A 21,149-nucleotide genomic window follows, 5' to 3' on the forward strand; every position below is an offset into this window, starting at 1 on the left:
CAACAGACTGTTCAGATCATTCTTTTCAGTTATGGTAGGAGACTTGACAGACATAAACCATCCTACCCCTCTTTTCTACACTTCTATCTCTCAGCTAAACTAAACATTACATCAAAGCACTCCTATCAAGGGCATTTAGATTTAATTTTACCTTTCTCTTTCAGATGTTCAGTTCATTACAATAACTTTTGTGATTTCCTAATTAAAACAACAACACAGAAATAAAAGAAAAACAATCATTTTTTTCAGGCTCATCCCTGGGATGCAACAAAATCTTTTTTGTTCTCCAAATCTGAGACAAAAGGCCTGTCAGAAATTTGTGCCACATGCATATTTACCAGTACAGACCCAGGACCCTGTGAGATGTGGCTCTGAGTGTTACCCACAAGTAAGTTATCCCAGTGATTCTGGCATTTGTGCTGCCTCTTCTTGCAAAGAGTCTCCAAATCATCAAGGAAAAAGCATTTACCCCCAGGATGGGTAGTCAACACGAGGTCATAGAACAGTCTTTTTCTTTTAAAAACATGGGATTATATGTCCATGATGACATATCCCTGGGGTAAATGCAAATAAAAAGAACCAAGAATCTTCATTGCTGCTTCAGTCAGTGAGGCTCCTTCTTCTCCCACTGCTCTATTTCTTTGTCTCCTCTTGGGCATACAGCTCTGCCCAGTGTTAACTCACCACCAGAGACCTGCCATTTCTTCCAGGTTTGCTGATGTCCTTCGTGCCAGGCATGTTTGATTGTAGGATTCTTATGACTCACAAACTGTTAGAGGAGCTTTATCTTCTTTTCATGCTTTCAGTTTAATTTCATTAAAGATTTCAAGTTCGCAGTTGCAAGAGTTTTGTGAAAGCTCTGCTCTACAGGATTTCCTGAGGAAAGTTAAAAGGCAAGTCTCAGACAAGGCATTCAGAAAACAAAGCCAAACAAGGAAAAGACAGAAACAGCTTGAGGAGCATCGAAAACTATGTTTTAGTATGTAGAGATAATAAACAATAGCTTTCAGGGTCTTATCATGATATATTGTCTCTATGTCAACACATGGTCTTTGTAAAGTGGACAAAACTGGTTTTATTAAAACATCAATGACAACAAATAATGCATTTCCTCAAATCATCTCTTCTCCTTGTCAGAACTCATTCTGCCTGGCAGGTGTAGCCCATTTACTGCAACAAAAGGTGAAAGGTCTCATGTTGTGATTGTGGAATCTCAGGGAGACAGCACTCAGCTGAGCACTCAGTCCTCTTCTGTGAAAGTCTGAGAAAGTTTTCCTTGCAATCTGCTTCCCAGATTTCCTGCTGCATTCACAGCTGTATTTAGCATTATGGTGGCTCATGACCCTGTTTCATGTGGAAAATATCTACTCCACGACAAAGAGGTGAAGTAAAAAGTTTCTTTGGTGGCTGTGGGGTCCCTTGAAGTTTCAACCATTGGAGTATTTGTTTGCTAACTTTTAAACCTCGTGTTTGATCCAGAGTTACAGATGCCTATGCTGTGTCCATTTTAATTTATTAGAGAGACAGGCAAATACTCTGAAAAGGTCTCTAATCTTTGACATAGTTGATGAAATATTTATCTTGGTACCCAAAGTTGTTAGTGATATTGTTTCCAAGTTCCAGAGCATATAGTTAGTGAAGCATCAAGAATTTGGTCCAAGAAAATGATTAATTATGGTCCTAAAGTAGTGCACAAAAGTCACCATAGGAGTTAATTTAAACTGGGTTCACAAAACCCCTTTAGTGGTCAGCAAGAGACTGCCTAGAGATACAGAGAGTATTAAGAATATTAAGAGGGTGATACTCTTAATATGATTCCACTCTGGAACTTAGGTTCCCTAAACTGGATCCCAAACCCATTTTCTGAGGTTAAACTGCTCTTTAAAATCCTCAGCAGCTTATACACTCTTCCTTCTTAAGCACATAAACTGAGTGATGCTGTGCTGGATGACCAGCAAATGGTCAGTGCCTCCCCCAGTCCTGTGCTCCTGAACTGATGTTCCTCATAGAAGGGCTTCACAGTCCCCTACTTTCCTGACCTAGTGGCACTGTGACAGCTGTGCTTTTCTCTGTCCTTCTCCTCTTCCTCTTCCCATCTCTTAGTCTAAATTTGAAGTACAGGTAGCTGCAGTATTTTATTTCTATTTCTCCCTACTCTTTGAGCTGATGTAAATATTTTCATTTGTATTCAGTCTCCCCAGTTCTTGGAATGACATGTTTTGCAGCCATCCATACTCAGGACATTGGAACTGATCCCCTTGTTTTCTCATCAGGCTCATGTCCAGCCCTGGTAAAAAAAGGCAGGTGATCTGTGTGCCACTATTTTACCTTATTCATACTCCCGATTCCTCCTGAGTCCAGAGAGGTCCAGAGAGGAGTGAAACACATTCATACAATGATTCATACAGTTTACTTTTCCCTCAGAATTACTGACTCTGGGGAAAACTAGCTATTATTTCAGACATCTACCAGATCATTTTATACAAGTGATGCAAAGCCACAAAGAAAAGATTTTCGTGACTCAAGAAGCCTTGATGGTGACATAAGCCTGCTGAGGGTTTTGCTGCTGGCCATCCTGATGGTGGTTTCATTTGATACCACAATTCCTCACATATATTAGTGCTGGAGGGACAGTCAGGACCAAGTGACTCACACAGCAGAGAGGGGAGTTCAGCCTGGGAAAGGGTAAGGGGCTTTCTCTGAAAAGTGCTGATGTGGCAATTTAAGCTTCATCCCATAATTTTAGTTCTTTATTTCATGCTTTCACACTCTTTCATTTCTGCCATATCCAGTGATCTTGGGACAATATTTTCTTTATGCAAATTTTCATCTGTACAGAATATTAATCTCTGCCATTGGCATTGATGGACAAGAGTTAAAGTTTCATTTTAAATATAAAGCTCTGTCAGAGCACACTTAATTCTCTGCTGTGTTTATAAGATAGTTTTACTTAGTGACATTTAATTGTAAAAGTTGCAAACTCCAGGCATGCTAGTCCCTTCCATTGTGTTGGTTTAGGAATAACCATGTAGGAATAGTTACCTTTCTTCCCAAGATACTGTAATAGCGGGTATTTTGGTGCAAGGTTGTTTTACCTTATTGGATTTCAACTTGAAACAAGAGCTTGTTATTATCTCAAAATAAAGCAGTTATTTATTACCATAACCAAAATGAATCCCCTACAAACAGTAGCTGCCAGCTGGTACCAGGTTTTAAAACTCTTATAAATTGAGATTTCCAATAATTTTGGCAATAGCCAAGGAGACTCTTATTTTTTTATATGCTACTCTGCCTGTGGGAATTCACAGGGATGCATTCCACCTCCAGTAGAATTTTACATTAGGTCACAGGTGTACAGCAGACACAACCAATAAAATAAAAATCAAAGCTTCACAGCTTTCAGGCATTATCCATTTTTCATAGCTTTCAGTGCTGGCAGGGAGGGTGTGTTTTAAACCAATATTGGGCAAGATATCCTGTTCACTTTCAGATGAAGAAGTGACCAGTTTTAGCTGATAAGCACAGGTTATCTCTTCTCCAATTGCCTGAGAGGGAGATGCTGCATCAATGCACAGGTTAAAAGGGCAGTGGGAGTCAACCCAACAGGCTCATCTCCAACACCATCCAGCCAAGTCCCACAGAGAAATAAATCTCTGCACAGAAAGCAGATACAGGCTCAGCGTTTCCTAAGAGACTGAGGCTGTGATTCCAGCTCGCCTCACCCCGGGAAAGGTCCGATCCCAATTTCTGCTAAAGGTTATGGCTATCTGAATACTTCCTAGCTCCAGAGTTAAGATAGTGAAAAGGGTTGTCTGCTCCCACTTTGTTGTCTTGAGAGGAAGGGTGTTAGTGAATTTTTATTTTCTGCAGTCATTTCACCGCTGTTTTCTCCTCTCAGTTTCCACACCGAGTACCAAAAGAGGGGCAGGCATCAGCTTTTGACAGCTTTATAAAAACAGGTCAGCACATATTATTTATAAATTGTTCAGTGAGAAACTGTAAATTAGCCAGAATTTTAAAAAGTAGATTGACAGGGTACCTAGATTTAGTGTCTGACTAAGTGAACAAAATTGGAATTAAAATTGCCTGTGAGTAGAAAAAAATCAACATTCACTTGACTGCCAGCTATTCAATGTTTGCTTTTTCCAAATTTCTTGTTTTCTTTAAGTTTCCATTAATTGCTTAGTTAACGTGAGCCACTTCCAATGAAATAATTGGTCAAGAATGCCCCAACAAGGGCTTTTCAGGTATTTGCAGGGGTTTGAGTTTTATTGTAGTTCATACTGTTTAGCAAATCACAGGAGAGAGAAGTGTGGCTGCTTTCTCCCAGGAAATGTCACACCAGTAAATTAAGCAGGGCTCTAAAAGGAACTGTGTTCTGTAAAAGAATATTTCCATCGCCCTTCATGGAAAGCCCAGGCCTCAGCACCAGGGAGGCACAGCCTGTGAGTCATGGGGAGCTGCAAGGAGATTTTCATTTTGAAAATGCACTCTCTCTAAGAAGCACAGCCTGGGAACTGATAAGAGCAGGAAGGGAAAAACAACCTCTGGAGTCTGGGGAGGAAAAGGGAAAGGAAGGGCAGGATTGGTGACTTTCACCTTTTAAAAACAGTGTACTGAGATTGCATTGGACTGCTTTCTTTTCCCTCCTGTTGCAAATCTACACACAAGCGATTTTTTTCCCTACCTTGAAGTTTGCCCTCCTTCATTAGCATGGAAAGGTGATCATTATTCAATCTGACAGGGACACGGACCCAAATCTGATCTAAAACATTTGATAGTGGTCCTCTTGTAAAATACATGATCTGTAAAATAACAGCTGCAGTGATTCTACAACAAATATGTTAGTGTGTTAGAGGACTGGGACACAAGTGTGTTTAAACAAATCCAGTGAAGTTATCATGTGAAACTGAAGCAAGTGAGTCACCATTTTCCTGATAATAGTTACACCAATTCATAGATAAGAGGACTGGAAAGAAGGCCCCTCTTTCATCCATAGTTTATTCACATGGTTAATGCAGAGAGGTGAATTGTTGTAGGATAAACTCTGATGTGATGCTGTAGGATAAGGTGATGTGATATGCTAGCTTTGTTGCTCAGAGTGTGTGTGCAGAAACATGCATAATGGTGTGCAATTTGGGGCAAACACATGATGTTTAAGGTTCTGAAGGAGAGAAGTGAAGACAATGATAAATTTATATAACACGTATTCTGAAGGCAGAAGGGAACCTGTGAACAAAGAGCTTTGTGCTCTCAGATCTAAGAATTATTTGAAGTAGTTCCTCTGGCTCAAATGCGCAGAGATATCAGGCAATTGAATTCAAGATCTGAAGCAAAGATGTCCTGATGGCTCTGGACTTTGAAATGTTGTACTTTACTGTGCACACAAGTGGTGTAGATGCCTCTAGCAGACAAATGTTAATGTTAAGGAAAAGTAGTTCTAGTGCCAAATGTTAACTTTAAAGAGAAGTAGCTCTGGTGCCAATAGCAATAGAGACTGACATTAACAGTGGTGATTTTCTCCTTCTTTTCATATGTGGAGCCGTATGCAGAAGCGTCAGGCCGTGTGTGAGCAGCATACAAACCCCATTATACACCACACAGAATCTGAGAAGCTTAGGAACAATTTTAATGAAATGACAACAGTGTCCAAGCTCCTAAAAACACAGATTTTTGCTTCCATAATGGAAATGAGCTATGGGCTGGGAAGTGGATGGCTCCAATTCTTCCGGACTTCCAATTCCTTCCACGTTTCCATGGAAACATGACACAAACTGTGCACATACCTTATTTTTGATTAGCAAAGTAAACAGGCACAGTTACTGCTCAGCTTCAGTGGGTATGTCCTACAAAGACAATTTCAGAAGTGTCTAATTTAATGGCAGCAAAAGTTAATTAGGGGATAAAAAGGCCCTGATGCTGCTTGATCTACCTATTATTCTGAGTTTCGATAATGCAAGCTGGAGTCAGAGAGGTGGTCAGCTGGAGTTAGAGAGATGGTATAATGAGCAGTGCCCCATGGTGAGGGTAGAGGGGTTTGAACTGCAAATACAATTTTTTTGGTCTCCAGTCCTAGGGATAGTAGTGGTGGCCTTTCTATGGGGAAAGACACTGGTTCATTTGTAAGGAATACACAGTGAAAAGGTAGGACACGAACCTCGTGTAGATTTCACCTTTGTTAACCCCTGACTGCTGTGTGTTTTCATGAGTCTCCACGTGGTTTTGATTTCAGACCTTCAAAATATATTTTGAATTCCTTCCCTGGCCTCCTTTGCTAGACCTTGTTATGCAAAACAGAAAATATTTCCTGAGTTTATATCTTTGTCAGTAGCTTGAAGTGAGGAAAGTCCTATTCAAAAAGCTCAGCACTTGTAGGAAAAACAGCTCACTTCTGATTGTTTTCCATGCCAGTGTATCTCTTCTCTCTGCTTGTGGCCCAGAAAGTCTTGCACTTTTGTCAATGTTAATTGTTTTCCTTCATTGCTCTATTGCTTCGTTTAAACCGTTTAACCTACGCTGAAGTTGCATCTCATTAACAGTGGCCTTGTGTAGCCCATGGCAAAAGGCTTTGTGCACACGTGGTTAGCAGTGTCACACACCCCAGGGATGAGGAAGACTGGCTACCAAGCCTTCTTCTGGTCACCTGGTGCCTGCCCTGTCCAGAAGAAAATTTTTCTGACAGATGAAAATTGTGTTGTAAACCCGATTTTATTTCTCTCAGCCTTCTCAGCCCTTGCATGGTGGAGCAGGGAATGTAGTGGGAAGCCAGCAATCTCCTAGGGCTGCTCCATATGAGCTATTCTTGGCTGTCAGAGATGTCCCTGTGGCTGCCCTTGGTCAAGCTGAGGCATAAATTAGTTCTCGAGTCATCCAGGCTTTGAGAAACAGCAAAGTCTGTGTGAAGCCCACCATTTCCCCTCCATTCCACACTGAGAGTAGCTGGGGTGGACCAGAAATAACAGTAGCAGTTTGGGTTTTGGTGTGTCTCCATTAGATCTCCAAGTGAGCCACTGCTAAGTCAGAGACCCAAAATTTATTGCTTTAGCACTCCTATGTGACGATACATTTGGGGTAATTTTGCAGCTCCGTCTCAGTGTCGAATAAAGCCTGGAGGAGACTACAGTGACCTGAAAACTGCCCATGGGTGTGCTGCAGGGAGGAGAGGGGAAGCTAAGGTTTGGAAGAGAAAAAAAAAATGATGAAAGAAAATATGAGCCAAGACATAAAGTCTCATTTCGCTCCCATGTGCTAGTGCTTGAGCAGACTATTGTTCTGGACTCAGAGATTGGTTCTTAATTATGTTGAGCAGTGGATGGTTTAAATTACAGGCGCATAGTTTGGTGAGCACAGAGCTGTTAAGAATTTTGGCTGGAGAGCAGCTGCAGGGCTGCTCTGAGATCTCAGGAGGTGGCTGTAGCTGGAGGTGCTCTCCAGAGTTAGGAGGCCTGCACGCTGCCACCTGAAGTCCATGCTTGAATGCTTTATCTAAATCTGCCCTTGTCTTTATTCTGCTATTTCAATCTAAAACAAAACATCTTGTATTTATTGTATCATCGCATTTATACACTACCATTTTGGAATCTCCTGTGGACATCATCAGATCCAGATGTTTGCAAATGTCATCATCCATACACTAAAATGATTACAAATGGAGATATATTTCTGTAAGCTGTTGCTACACAGTGAAGATTGCCAATTTCCACTGGCTTGGAGGAGACTTTTCTTTTTAATGGGGTAGGGATAGCCCCAAGTTCAATATTGCAGATTTTTAAATTACACATATTGTTGCATGAAGCACAAGTGGTTGCAGTCTCTGTTCACTCATAAATTTGGACTGATTTCCTAAGAGGTTACTAATTTTAAGATGTGGAGGACGATTTCAGCATTGGGATTACAAAATCTGATTACCTGTCTTTATCTGTAAAGAGTGTGATGTGAGTTCATTATGCTCAATTATGATCAAGGTATTAAAAATACAATTCATTTCCAGGGAAGAACTGTTTTTCCTTCAACACACTTCCTTTGCCTAAATTGTCTGACAACTGCACTGGTATTTATATGTACTGTACACAGCTCTGTCTGGCTTGTGAATGAATACTACTGCCCTCTGCTGCAATGAACGCACTCTCCAGTCTAAATGTACACAAAGTATGGGGAAATAATTTGTATGGATGCCCAGACAGAAGCAGAGACACACCCAACACCTCAGAAGGGGCAATGGTTTGTGCTGACCTCTTGGTATTGCGCTGGATGTCAGGGCAAGATGGAAGACTCTACAGCAGGGAAACAAAACACGTATTATAACTTGGTCTTATTGTACCCTAATTAGTAAAGTCAAGCTCCATTTTAGATTTTCCCATCTCTTTACTGATTTGGAAACAATAATAAGAAGTCAGAGATTCTAAATTCATAGCTTTGGCCACCAGAATGATATCACAGAGCTAAAATTTTAGGTACTCTCTTCTGAAAATAGCAACTCTGTATTAGGTACCGCAGCTTTCAGACACAATTAACAAAGTTAGTTATGCACTCAAGAGTGAGACTCTTGATCCAGGATTCTGGGGGAAAGGTTACCTGGTTTGACTCTTGGGAACACAAAGGAAAATTTCTGTCTTCCCTAAAGCTTTGTGCTATGTGAACATTGTGTTGTGGGAAAACCCTTATTTTTGCTAGGGAATTATAGTCCTGTAGTTTCACTGGGATGGATATGTCTTGTTCTTTCTCCATTAGAAAAAAAAAAAAAGAAAAGAAAAAAGTAATTTTTATTCAGGAAATAGAATGAGAAATGGTAATGTACATTAGACTTTACTTTGGAATTTGAAGAAGTGGTGCTTCAATTTTATTGAGTGGAATGGAAGTTTGGTTTAGTAGCCTGGCTGATGTTAACAATTTCAGTACCTCAAGATATGAAATTTTTTAAATGGCTGAAAATTGAAAGTCAAAATAGATCCAAATAAAGTTAATATAGAGTTAGATTTTTTTTTTTTTTTATTAGCACATATTATGTACTATTTCCAGTGTATTTTCTTATGAATCTTGTGATGAATCTATGGCAAACTCGTGCAACTTCAATAACTAAAAAACTCAGCAATATGAGGAGCTGCCAGATTCCAAAAGCAACTGATCCTTCTAAATTGGAAGAAATTGGAAATGGGGTGTAATAGTTATCACAATTATATGTGCCATAAAGATATTGTTTTCATGAGTACTTACTGCCAGGTCGGCCAAACTACGCTCAATAAACTCTGGGCCCAGGGGACTCATGAAACTATTCTTCATGAGTGGTCTTCATGTTGTTATTGGACAAGGTACTAAAGCTCTTGGGGGGGAATGGCTGTTGATACTGAGAAAAATATTTCGTTTAGCATCATATGTATGCATCATACAGCGCTGTGAGAAAAGAGCTTGTGTCAATATATTGTTGAAGTAATACTATGAATATACTGAAAATCATATTCAAGGATAATTGAAATTAGGAGGATAAGAAACATTATATAATAATAAGAAATTATCCCTTGCTCAATTGGAGCTGAAGTAAGAAAAACAGAGGTTTTTGTGCCTCTAGCATAATTGATTAAGTCATCTTTTGGGGAGTATTCGTCATGTGACAAAATGAAATTGCCCGTCATGTCTTTGCTGGAGACTTGATTTCTTTCAGTTGGTCTTGGGTAGGAAAGAAGAAAAAAAAAACCCCAAAAAAGTTTGCTGAATCTCTTTGTAAACTCTTAAGCTTAAAGACTCAAGCTAAACCCTGACTTGGGTTTTCTGTTAATCCAGCACATGATTTATTTACTATAAACAAGCCTGAAGCATGGGAAATGGTTTCCAGAGAACAGAACATGAGTTTTCTGGACAACTTGAAAAATCTTTTTGTAGTGAAACCTGTGGATTGAAATTGTTAAAGGATATTTTGTTTCCAATTTAGGTATCTGGCTTGATGGGATCAGTCGGTCTTCTCAATCCAGTCCAAAAACACGAACCACTGAGCATACATACATTAATCAAGGCTTATGTGTTTAGTAGCTCAGAAGGCTGTAAAAGGAACATTTCTTTCCTTTTTGGACACTGAAGCACAAAAAGCAGGCGAACTGTGGTTTCCTCTCACCAGCCATGAGCTTCCTGTATTCAAGTAATAGTGATGGTGAATTGGGTACTGCAAAACTTGGCAGCATTGTTCTGGCTCTACAGGTCAGGAAAGCTGCAGAATTTGGTAGGTGATTAAGGAAAGGAAAATTCAAATACCTTTGATTCCCCTGCTTTCTTTGAAAAATGCCGTCTGAACAAAGGACTTGAAGAGCTCTCTAAAAAAGACTAGTATAACTTTCCTTTATAACTATGCATCCAAGTTTTAACTGGAGAAGGAATTAATTTAACCAGCAGGCTCAATGACTCACAAAGAAATGGACGTGGACATTTTGAAAATGATCTGCTCAGTGACAATTAGATTGAGACATCGCTTCCTGTGGCACCAAAAATTGTAGTAAAAGCCTTATTCTGCAAGATACACTAGGATTGCACTCCAGGAGATGGTACAGTAGATTGTAAACATTGCTTTTAAGAATGAAACACTTAGTCTATGCTGATCAAAGTAAGATAAACAATGTACAGTTTAATAATTTCTTTTTAATGAAAAGATCTTAATTGAACAAGACTTTTTTCTGTAAGATCTACAGAGTTCTGCTAGGCAGTCTAAATAACCATCATAAGAAGGCAGCCTCGGTGGTTTCTGAAACAGTTGATAAAGTTTTTTAGCATCTCTTCTGTTGAGAGAATAATATTGTTTCTCTGCTGTAGTATTATACCTGAAATATTGCCAGATATATTTCCACATGAATCAACGTTTTATTGTCATTACTAGGCAATGTAGAATTTTTAGTCTTCCCCTCTTTCTTTCTCTGTCCTTCAAATGCCGCCCTCCCAGTTATTTTGGACTATTTCTTGCACATAAATGCATGATAAGAAAAAACATCCAAGGTTGTGTACTAGTGCATAATCTGTTCAGTAGAGCCATAATTCTGTTCCTTCCATTTCTTGTCCTGCATTGCTTCATTTATTCATGGAAGTTTGTTGCCTAGCTCTGAAGAGAGTGGTTAGGAATGCAGATATAAAGCAAGTTTGATGCTTGGACCTTTCTTCTTTTTAAGTGACCACTACCTTAGAATTTTGAAAAGATTGCAGCTTAGTCTTATCTGGCTAATGAATGTGTGAAACCGAGCTGGGAACAAAGCACCAAAATTCACCAGTGGTGTACTCACCTGTGTGGGTCAGTAAATGTGACATGAAATGGAATGTTGGGTGTCACATACAAGGCATTTGGGACCTCAGGTGGCTGTTGGGCTGCTCTAGGAAAAATGTGTAAAGTTTGCACTGGCAGATGTATGTGACTCTAAATAAGTACCCAGACCTAAACTGGGTAGAAGAACTTGAGCTGTTCTGAGAGTGGTATGGAGCAGAGAAAGCCTGTAAGTCCCACCACTCTGGACTTGCCCAAGGCATGTTGATGCTCACTGAGGATCAGTTCTGACTTCAGCTCCTTTTGTGATGCCAGCTGTTGCACAAATGCTAAACCCCCATGTAAGCATAGGGCATAAAACTGATAGATTCATATTTGAATTAAGGCTGTAGGGGGATTTCAGCTTAATATTTAAGATGAAGTCAAGTATTTGTACAGGAAGCTGGCCATTTACCTTCCTGTTTATCCCTCGTTACTGCCTGGTTGTATGCAGCAGACATCGAGTTGGCAAACTGCAGTTTTTCAGAATTTTTAAGTGAACTTACTTTGGCACTAAAATACTATATTGCTTCGTTTTGCATGCTTGAGTTGTACAGTTCCTGGCAGTAAAAATTGCACTTTGGGTTTTTTTGTATTCATTCTACTTAAGAAACTGAAATCATAAGTGGTTATGTCTCTCCTGGAAAACTGTAAGCCAAGTGCCTGATTTCCTCTTTTTCATACATCACCAGAAGGTCTCCACTGACCTCCAGTTAATAGGATTCTGTTGATGTAAAAGTGGTGCAAGAACGGACTGAATCTCAAATTTTTGCAAGTTTCGTTGAGATTCATCAGACTTGGGTCTAATGAACTAAAGTAATTACGTGTATGTTTGGCAATATTTGTCTCCTGATTAATATTTTTATGTTCAGATGTTAGATTACTTACAGATGCTTTCTTTTTGCTTATTTAGCAAGTTTCCATTTTTAAGTGATTTTGTGTAATTTTGCAAATATTTGCTAAACATTATAATATTGTCGTTTTACAGGTGGGACAAAACTGAAATGGCTCACTTAAGTTAAAATCTCACTGCACTGTAAAGTACATTCCTTCTTGTTGTTTTTAATTAGCATAATGTTCTTCAATTTAAGGCAATTATGCATTTTCTTGCAGATCAACTGCACAGAAAAACCACTGCTAAGTTCTTTGCTTCCATTACAGTTTACAGGATTATTCCTAATGCCATAGGGTAAATATTTTAACTTTGTGTTCAGAAAAATGAAATAGTAATCATCAGTACATCTTATACAAAATTTGGATTTGTCCATTGTAATACCCTACAAAGTTTTACTAATGTCAGTGTATAAATGCAGGTTGTTAATTTATTAAGAACTGTGGCAGCCTGGTTGTTTAGCTGGTGCTTTTGTTAAGATATATTCTGTGTATGTGAGTGATTAAACCAGCACTAAAATCACATCTCTCTCTATCAAGCCTTTCAGGTTGAGATCATTTGGGATTCATTCCCAACTCCACCATGTTTTTTTCACTTGAGCATTAAAATGTCAGATAGGAAGAAAATAATCTGCAGCTGTCTTGGAACTTGACTCACCCGCCCCTGACATCAAATTTATGCCAGCGCAACTCTGTTGAAAACCATGATATTACTCTGGTGTTATACTGGTTTAATGGAGTTGCAAATCGGGCCTTAGGGGGGTTTCTTGGTTACTCCTAATTTTCTGATTAAAGCAGAGTTATTGAAACTCATAAAATCCATGGAACATTGTTGCTCTACTGTGGGCTATCTGCATCAGAAACCTCACTTCATTCTGGGCCTTAAGCAAATTCCCAGCTGGCCTTAGCTCAGTGAAGGTACATTCTGTCAAAGTTTCAGCAGGATTTTTATTTTTCAATTTGCATATTATTTTAACCACATTCCAGAGCCTTGCAACCACAGAGGTTCAAAATATTCCATAGATTCCGGATTCTTAGGCAGATGTGAGGCACCATCTCCAAATTCATGCTTCTCTTTCCTACCTCATCATTCCTCTTCATGCAGCCAACAAAACAGCAGACTGCTACCCAAAATATTTTACAGGATCAACCCTTTGGCCAGGAGAATTTCTTATTCACTCACTGTCTATGGCCTGTAGGGCTCAGCTTTCCAGCACAGCATCCAAACCTCCATTACAGCAAGGAGATAAAGGAATGCAGGGAAACAGAAGTGGAGAAACAACGAGGGGAATGACTACATGGAATCATTTCATGTCTCAAAGAAGGTCCAGTCAGGTTTGGTCTGACTCATTGCTATGGTTTGTAGGCCTGTCTGTGCCATTTGGCAGAGGGAAGGGGTCTGAGGGTTCAGTTCTGTGTGCAGGCAGTCTGGGAAATGCTGATGGCCTCGAGTTCTGTAGATTAGTGTAGTGACTGGACCCAAGGAAACGGCAGGAAGCTGAGTCAGGGGGGATTTAGGTTGGATATCAAGAAAAGTTTTTTCGCCCAGAGAGTGGTTGGGCACTGGAACAGGTTCCCCAGGGAAGTGGTCGTAGCACCAAGCCTGAGAGAGTTCAGGAAGTATTTGTACAACACTCTCAGGCACATGGTGTGAGTCTTGGGAATGTCCTGTTCAGGGCCAGGAGTTGGACTCGATGATTCCAGTGGGTCCCTTCCCACTCAGGATATCCCATGAGAACAGAAGTAGTCCTGCTACCTTTACTGCAGGGGCAGAGAGGTTGTTTGCTTCAGGAAAGTCAGTCTAAAAGAACTCCTGAAGTGTGCTGTGCTTTCAGGAACAATATCATGCATAACTAAATGAGTTTTTTTGATTATGCTTTAATCAATATCTACAATCCAAATGGCAATCAGAGAGGTCTTTTATTTCCAAAGAGATTAAAATTTAGCAGTGCAGAGACCTAGGAAATACAGAAAAAACCCCTCCAAACAAAACATTTAGGGGGGAAAGAAAAAGAAGAAAGAAAAAAGCTTATTTAATTTCAGAATAATTCTTGGTATTCTTAAAGCTCTGAATGAAGATTTATGTTGGTCTTTCTTGATCCAAACGGGTTACCTCTCTTTAATAACAAAGCTTTCTTTGAGAATGTTTAATGCTTATTGCTGCTGCCAGATACAACCTCCCACTTTTTCAAGGTTTTGAAATATACTGGGCAGTTCCTAAGCTTTCTTTGGCATGTGGAGGTAATTCATGTGTTGGACTACAAACCAACTGCTCACCCAAAAGCGCAGGAGGCCCGGATGATGTAGATTAGGAATAAACAAAAGGAACTGGAAAATTCTGTAGAGGTAACATTTTAATAACTGTGCTTCCACGTTATATGGTGGAAAATACCTTGTGAAAAGGGAATAGTCTGCAGAAGATCCTCTGCTGTTTGCTGTAAAAAGGTTCGTCCTCTTGTCCCCTTACATGTGTACTCAACAGATAACACAGGAAATGCTAATCCCAGTCATCGGCTGGTGAGAGGGGAAGAAGAGGAGGGAGGCTTAAGTAATAAATCTGGGTCACATACTCAAAGAACATTGGCACAGCAATGGAGGCAGATGCCCTGCTTGAGAGAGGGTGTTCAAGCTGTATTGCATCACACAGAAGCATCTTCAGAGAACAGCACACATGGTGGGTTTGTTCCAGCATTTAGCATTCCTGCTGGAGTGTCAGGGGCTGCAGTGCCCTGGAAACACCCTTTAAAAGCCCCAGGCATAATTGCTGCCCTCGAAACTTCGTGCCAGTGCTGATGTGAATGGAGGAGATTCCAGCAATATGCCCATTTCCATGGAGTACATCGAAGAACAATGGAGCAGAAGACAAAACTTGGATGAAGCCACCCCCCAGGAAAGCTTTGGTTTTGTTTGAAAACTGAGACAAAATGTACAAAAATGAATAAACTGAAATGGCTGTAAATAGCCTATGAAAACATGCTACAATAAAATTGTTGAGAATTCTTCTTCATTATCCCACTTCACATTTGAGGGGATGACTGGAAAAGAGGATCCTCTATTTTTTTAAGAAATCCACAGGCCTTACAGCAAATGAGCATGTTTTCCAGTTCAAATATTATGAGTATTTTTTAATGTTTGCACAGACTTGGGATTTCTGAGCCCATGAAATAATCTGCAAAAAGATCCCACTTTTTTGCTTTGCTGAGACTCCCACATGGCACGGAGCGGAAAACACTTTGCTGTGGCATGTTTAATGGGTTGCAGAGTAGGCAGTGTGTGGTTCCTTAGAGCAACTGGGATGGGAGAAGATAAAATACATCCTGCTTTCCCAAAGCAGATTGTATGACTCTGTGGCTACCTGAAAGGAAAGACCACTTCCAGTTTAGCCACACAGACGTAATCCGTGTGTATTCTTAGACTTATGAGTGGCTGCATTACCGTGCAATTAGTCTGGATAACCGAAATGTGGGATAAGAAGGGGGGAAAAAAGGTTTGCTTCTCATTATTTTTTCCTCTGAGCATTCATCTGCTTTACTCAGAGTTTCCTATACCTGATTCTTCGGTGTCTGTGGCCACCAACAGAGTTTCCCCCAGCCCTAGCAGTCTGGTTTGAATGTGTGCGCTGTACATTCTCCTTGTCCGGAGGGCTCTGGTAAAGGCATTTATCTGTTGAATGACGTGCAGACTGCCAGATTCAACAGATGACAGCTTAAGCACAGCACTAGTGACCACCAATGGTGTGGTTTTTACTTTGGGATCCTGCTTTTTCTTACAAAAAAAATATGTTGCCATTATTGACTTTTTTAAAGAATTCTTTTCTCAAGCTGTTTCTTGTGTTTTGGTGTATTCTTCTGCTCTGTCCCGTATTAAGGACTGATCTTGATTTCATGTGCCCTAATTTCATGCTGCCCCTCCTCTAGCCTTCAGCAGTTGCTTGTGGTTTGTGCAGGAGTTTGGGAACAGATGTGACCAAACAGGCACAGACACAAATAGATGATGCTGACTCTCTCCCTCCCTCTCTCTCACCTGTTGGCCATTTGCTATCTCTGGTACATTTAAGACATAAGGCAGTTTGGAAAGCACACAGATCATGACTCCTTTTTTTTTTTTCTTGCCCTTTTTTCAGGTGGAGGTCTGTACTGAGGGAAGACAGAGACAACCCAGGGACACAAAACAGGCAGATGGAAAGCACAGACCGGAGTCCTCCAGCTTTGGTTAATTTTGCTATCAGCAGCAATCTCATCATGTGGGTCCTGCTCATGGGTGCACTGATTTGGGAACTGCTTGGCAGCATTGTTCTGGGATGAATACGGTCCTGTACTGATGAAATGGAATGCAGTTCAAGGCAATCTCTTTAGGGGTGTCATGCTGTTCCCCTAGGAAGGGTTTAGAGACCCAGGAAATCAAAAAGTCAGATGGATGCCAATGGGTAGAGGGCAAATGCATTCTAACACAATTGTGCATATTGCCACAGTGGTCCTTAACGGGGATTTTTTTAGGAAACAACATATGCAAAGATAATAACCTCCCTGCTGGTACTGGCAGATATCTGCCTTTCTGACAGACTCAGATTCATTCATATGCACAACAGGAGGGAAAGGATTATTTCAGCATAGTTATTTTCTCTCCTAGTTCACATCATCCACTGACTATGTACAAATAGGAAGGATGCCAAGTTGTTTACAAGAAGATCAGCAATGATTTGAGCCAAAACTATCAGTCCAACTGCCCTCAAACCGTAGGGATTTTCTGATGTGGCTATAACTCCAAAAGCTGTGACTCAGCTCCATCTCTGTGCTGGAGTGAGTGTCAAAATGAATATTTAAGCAAAAGCCCCATTCTAAGTTGTACAGAGAGCTCCCACTGAGTGCCAGACATGAGAAATCACCCTGACTCTGTCAGCATAAAACTTTCAAGACACAGGTAATGTACATCATAAATTTGAGCTGAGAAATTCTCTTTTAAGTATTTTTCCTTTGAAAGTCTTACTGAGCTCCTATCTCCTTCCCCTTCCAGACCACCCGCAGATACCACCCACAGACCAGTCACCCCATGGTCTTTAGAGGTCATCTGTCATTCTCACTATCTTAATCCTGAGAGCATAGGTGCTCAGTCAGAAAAATGACTTTAAACAGGTGCTTAATGTCAAAAATACAATTTGTATCATTAGAATATTATTAGAATGAATATTGACACCTAAGTGTTTACTTCCTGCTGAGTGCTTGGATGTTGACTGTGTGTGTAATAACAGAGGGATGGCTCCAGAGAGGCATGGAGATTGGACATTTGAGAGGAGGAGTTTTTGCTGTAAAGAAAGCAACAGGAGGTACAACATCAGCTCTGAAACACCAGCATGTTACCAGGAATGTTTATATAAACACTCAGGCCAGTATCATCATCCAAAACAAAGCTGTGAATCAGGGTATATTTTAACAACATTTTCAGTTCTCCTTGTTGTCTTTTTTTTTTTTTTTTAATTCTCCCTTCAGATTATATGTTGTATGTCGGTTGAAACTGATTGAAACTGCAAAGTAGATGAGTGGTAAGGAAGAATTTTCCAATCAATCAAAATGAAGGAAAAGATTTTGGTGATTTCTTATTATATTCATCCTCAGTCTTACAGTGATGTAGTTTTTTTTTTTTTTAAGTAGTCTTGAGTCTGACAGTTTCATGCTGAGAGAGCTGAGACATTCACCTATGCCTTTATTTGCTCTGGCTTTGACAATGGTCACCTCCTCTTCTCTGCCTTCTCTGATGCTCGTCCAGATGCAGCTGCCATACGTGGTCCTCCCTCCTCATCACTCTGGTTAAGGTCACCTCTCCACTGAATCCTCACACTGGCTCATCATTGGCAGTGCTTGAGGAGCTTGCTGCTCGTCCTCAGCTTCAAAAGACAAATTCACCTCTTCTTGATTGTTTGGTCATCTCTCACACAACTTTCATAACACCTTTGTTATGGAGCTGCAGGTCTCTAACATTTTGAGGTGTTATTTCTGTATTGTATAGTGAGCATGGTATTTGAAGGGTTATCTTTCAACAGCCTTTCTAAAAATGTGCTTTCTCCTCATTTGACTCTGTCCCTATGACTCTGTGCCTCTAGGTATCCCCCTCTAAGAAGAGAAAATTATTTTTGATTTGGAATTCATTGTTACTTTTATTTTTTGAATTTGAAATGCAATGTAGTGATGCTCATGACACACACATGTCTTAGGCTGACTCCACGATATTATTGCTGTTTATTGCTCCTGTCATTTTTGATTTCCCCTTCTGTTGCAGCTTTCACTTCTTGAAGCTTGTCTTAATTTCAGACCCGGATCCCACAAATTACACATCTGCTTACCTTTAGTCATCTGCATATTCCTGTTGATTCCACTGAGAATACACACACACTTTAAATTAACCACATGTGCAAGATTTTTGGAACTAAATCATGGGAAATGTAGTGTACTTGTTGTTATTTTTCCCAGCTTCCACAGCTAGTGGCTTCTGCAGGTGGTCAGACCTGCAGAGATTTAAAACCCACTGTTGACAGAGAAAAGGCAGTTGGCCTGAAATCAGTAAGATTTGAGAAAAGGTCTTGACAATATTAAGAGGAGAAACTTTTTTTTGCAGCAATAGTAGTGGTGTGAGCTTTCATAGCAAAGGTTGCTCCAAGACAGTAGGGCTGACAAAGACCCAACATTTTATTCTCTTCTCTTGAGGCTATGCTCAGATCAGAGACAGTTTCCCTCGGATAAAGTTTTCCTCCTTTCCTTATGTAAATCAGTGTTGTTAGAAGCATGGGGCAGGAGGGATAGGGGAAGTAGTAATTTGTAATTTTTGTTGGGGAAACACCCCCAGCATAACTGATGTTGTGTTGTTTGGCAGTTGGGAATGACAGCAAAAAACAACGAACACCAGAAGGACTACAGAAGTTTCTGGGAAAAAATAAGGAGGAAAACCAGACTGAAGGGCAATCTGTACTGGGAAGATTGACAACATTATGATAATTTGGTTTTCTTATTTTGTTTCTTTACTTCATATTTAAAGTATTGCAACAAGGGCCGAAAATAACTCATATTTCAGTTTGCATTAAGTGGTACTGTAACTGCAATTTAATTAAAAAAAAAACAAGAAAGAGAAGTTATAAGTTATGGTATCTAAATCACATGCCACATGACAGCTGAAATTATTTGAATTATTTCAAACTATTACAATAGTTACAATTATTTGAAAAAAGATATATTTTTTATTTTATTCCCATAAATGATACAAGCTAGCTGTGGCAGAGTAAAATATGAGAGAAAATGAAAACTGTAGGAAGACAATATACTGAGAGCTTAAATTTGATTTAACATTTCATTCCTCTAGAAATGCAGCTTTCAAAACATCATTCAAGATGTATGGAAATTAAATATAATGTTTAATTCTGGCATACCTTAAACACAGGTTTAAAAATAGCATCATTCCCAAAAGACAGAAATTCTGAGCTACCACCGTCTCTGCAGCTCTGTTGCCAATATCTGCATTGTTTATTTATCCTGGGAAATCTCTGTGAAGGAGCAGGATCTCAGGGCAGCTCAGATGCGGCCAGATGGGAGGAGGTGGGAGGTCGAGCTTTGCCTCCAGCCCATTCCTCCTGGCTTTCCCCAGGAGGCTGCTCTTGGGATGACAAAGCCCCTGCGGCTCTGGGTCCCTGGTGGGAATAGGAGCCCAAAAGACAGAGAAAAAGTGAGATAAGAGAGAAAAGCAGACAGAGCAAAGAGCGTAGCCTAGTGCTTCCTGGCATTGCATCCTGAAAAGAGCCCTTCAGTCTCAATCTTCTGCTACACAGAAGGGCATGAGGTGATCTTAGCTTTGGAAATTGGGTAAATTAGATAAGCTAATTCATTTTTCTGCTAATTTAGAATCGGTTTTGTTTGCATTTGATTTGCCAGTTTTATTCCTATAATCTGTTGGTAACTTGATACCTTTGTGTTTTAGAAAAAAAAATATTTCCTCCTTGTCTACATTTCATCTGTTAAATAAAAAAGCAGAAATTCAGAAGCAGCATAAGATCCCACAGTGGTGAATGCAGTGAAGACCTGTAGCCAAATTTTTTCACAGCCAAATTTTTGTCCACTCCTCTGCTACCTTGCAGGCAGGGCAATAGTAATTAGTATGGTCTGTTCTTTCTTCAGAGTATATTGATGTTTCCTCTGCCACAATTCACATCTTTTCATTATTCTTTGGATACAACACTCTCTGCAAACCGTCATTGTTCTCCCTGATATGTGCTAAACATTGACAAGGAAACAAAGAAAATATGCTTGTTGAAACAAGCTGACCTCTGGTGCAAGAAGAGCAAATAAGTGAGTGCCCTGGGATATGTCTTTTGTTATTGCTAATTGTTTTTAAACACCACAAGTCTCCTCTCAGTTTGGAAGACAAAGACCCCTCCAGTGCTACATCAGACTGGGGGCAAGACCAAAGAGCCATGTGCTTGTCCAGACTGATAAAGCCATAAAGAGATGAATCAGGCTGCCTATGTTGATAGCAGCTCAGGTTTTACTGGAGCTGATGGGGTTTGGAGAGTTTTCTTCAACCCTCAGCACTCATCTGTATCATGTGTCAGGGAGAGCTGACTGTCTACTCAGATATTAGGTAGTACCTGAAAGTATTCAGCTATTTTGGATGGTGTCTGGAACCTTCCTCTTCATAAAACTCATCTTCAACAAGGCCAAAGAATCTTCCTGTGCTGTTTATCCAGAAACTGTCCATGAGTCAAGAAGTTCAGAACAACCAACAGCGTGAAAATGTAGTTAAAAATGCACATGGATGCTGTACAGGAAGAGGTCTTGGGAATTGTGAGGCTTGACAGAAAAAAAGCATCTTGCCCCAAGTTAAGGGTATTTGAGAGGTTTGTTTAACCTTCATTTTAGCTATTTGCACAAAATTCCATGTTATTATTTAAAATACCATTGAATCAAAATGTGAATTTGCCATAGCAACCCAGGCTTCAAATGGGGCC

General features: G+C 40.1%; 1 long non-coding RNA gene across 1 annotated transcript in view; it reads left to right on the forward strand.

Annotated features, from left to right (window-relative positions):
* Window positions 1-16,552, forward strand: part of LOC121674336 — a 36,123-nt gene extending 19,571 nt beyond the window's left edge. Inside the window, exon 3 of the long non-coding RNA XR_006019556.1 lies at window positions 16,287-16,552. This is a non-coding gene — a long non-coding RNA (uncharacterized LOC121674336). The remainder of the gene's footprint in view (window positions 1-16,286) is intronic.
* Window positions 16,553-21,149: the final 4,597 nt, after the last annotated feature.

The sequence above is a fragment of the Corvus kubaryi genome, unplaced genomic scaffold, assembly GCF_017639235.1.
Source record: "Corvus kubaryi isolate FWS band 111438036 unplaced genomic scaffold, C.kubaryi_AGA036_p1.0 67, whole genome shotgun sequence".
Taxonomy (NCBI): domain Eukaryota; kingdom Metazoa; phylum Chordata; class Aves; order Passeriformes; family Corvidae; genus Corvus; species Corvus kubaryi.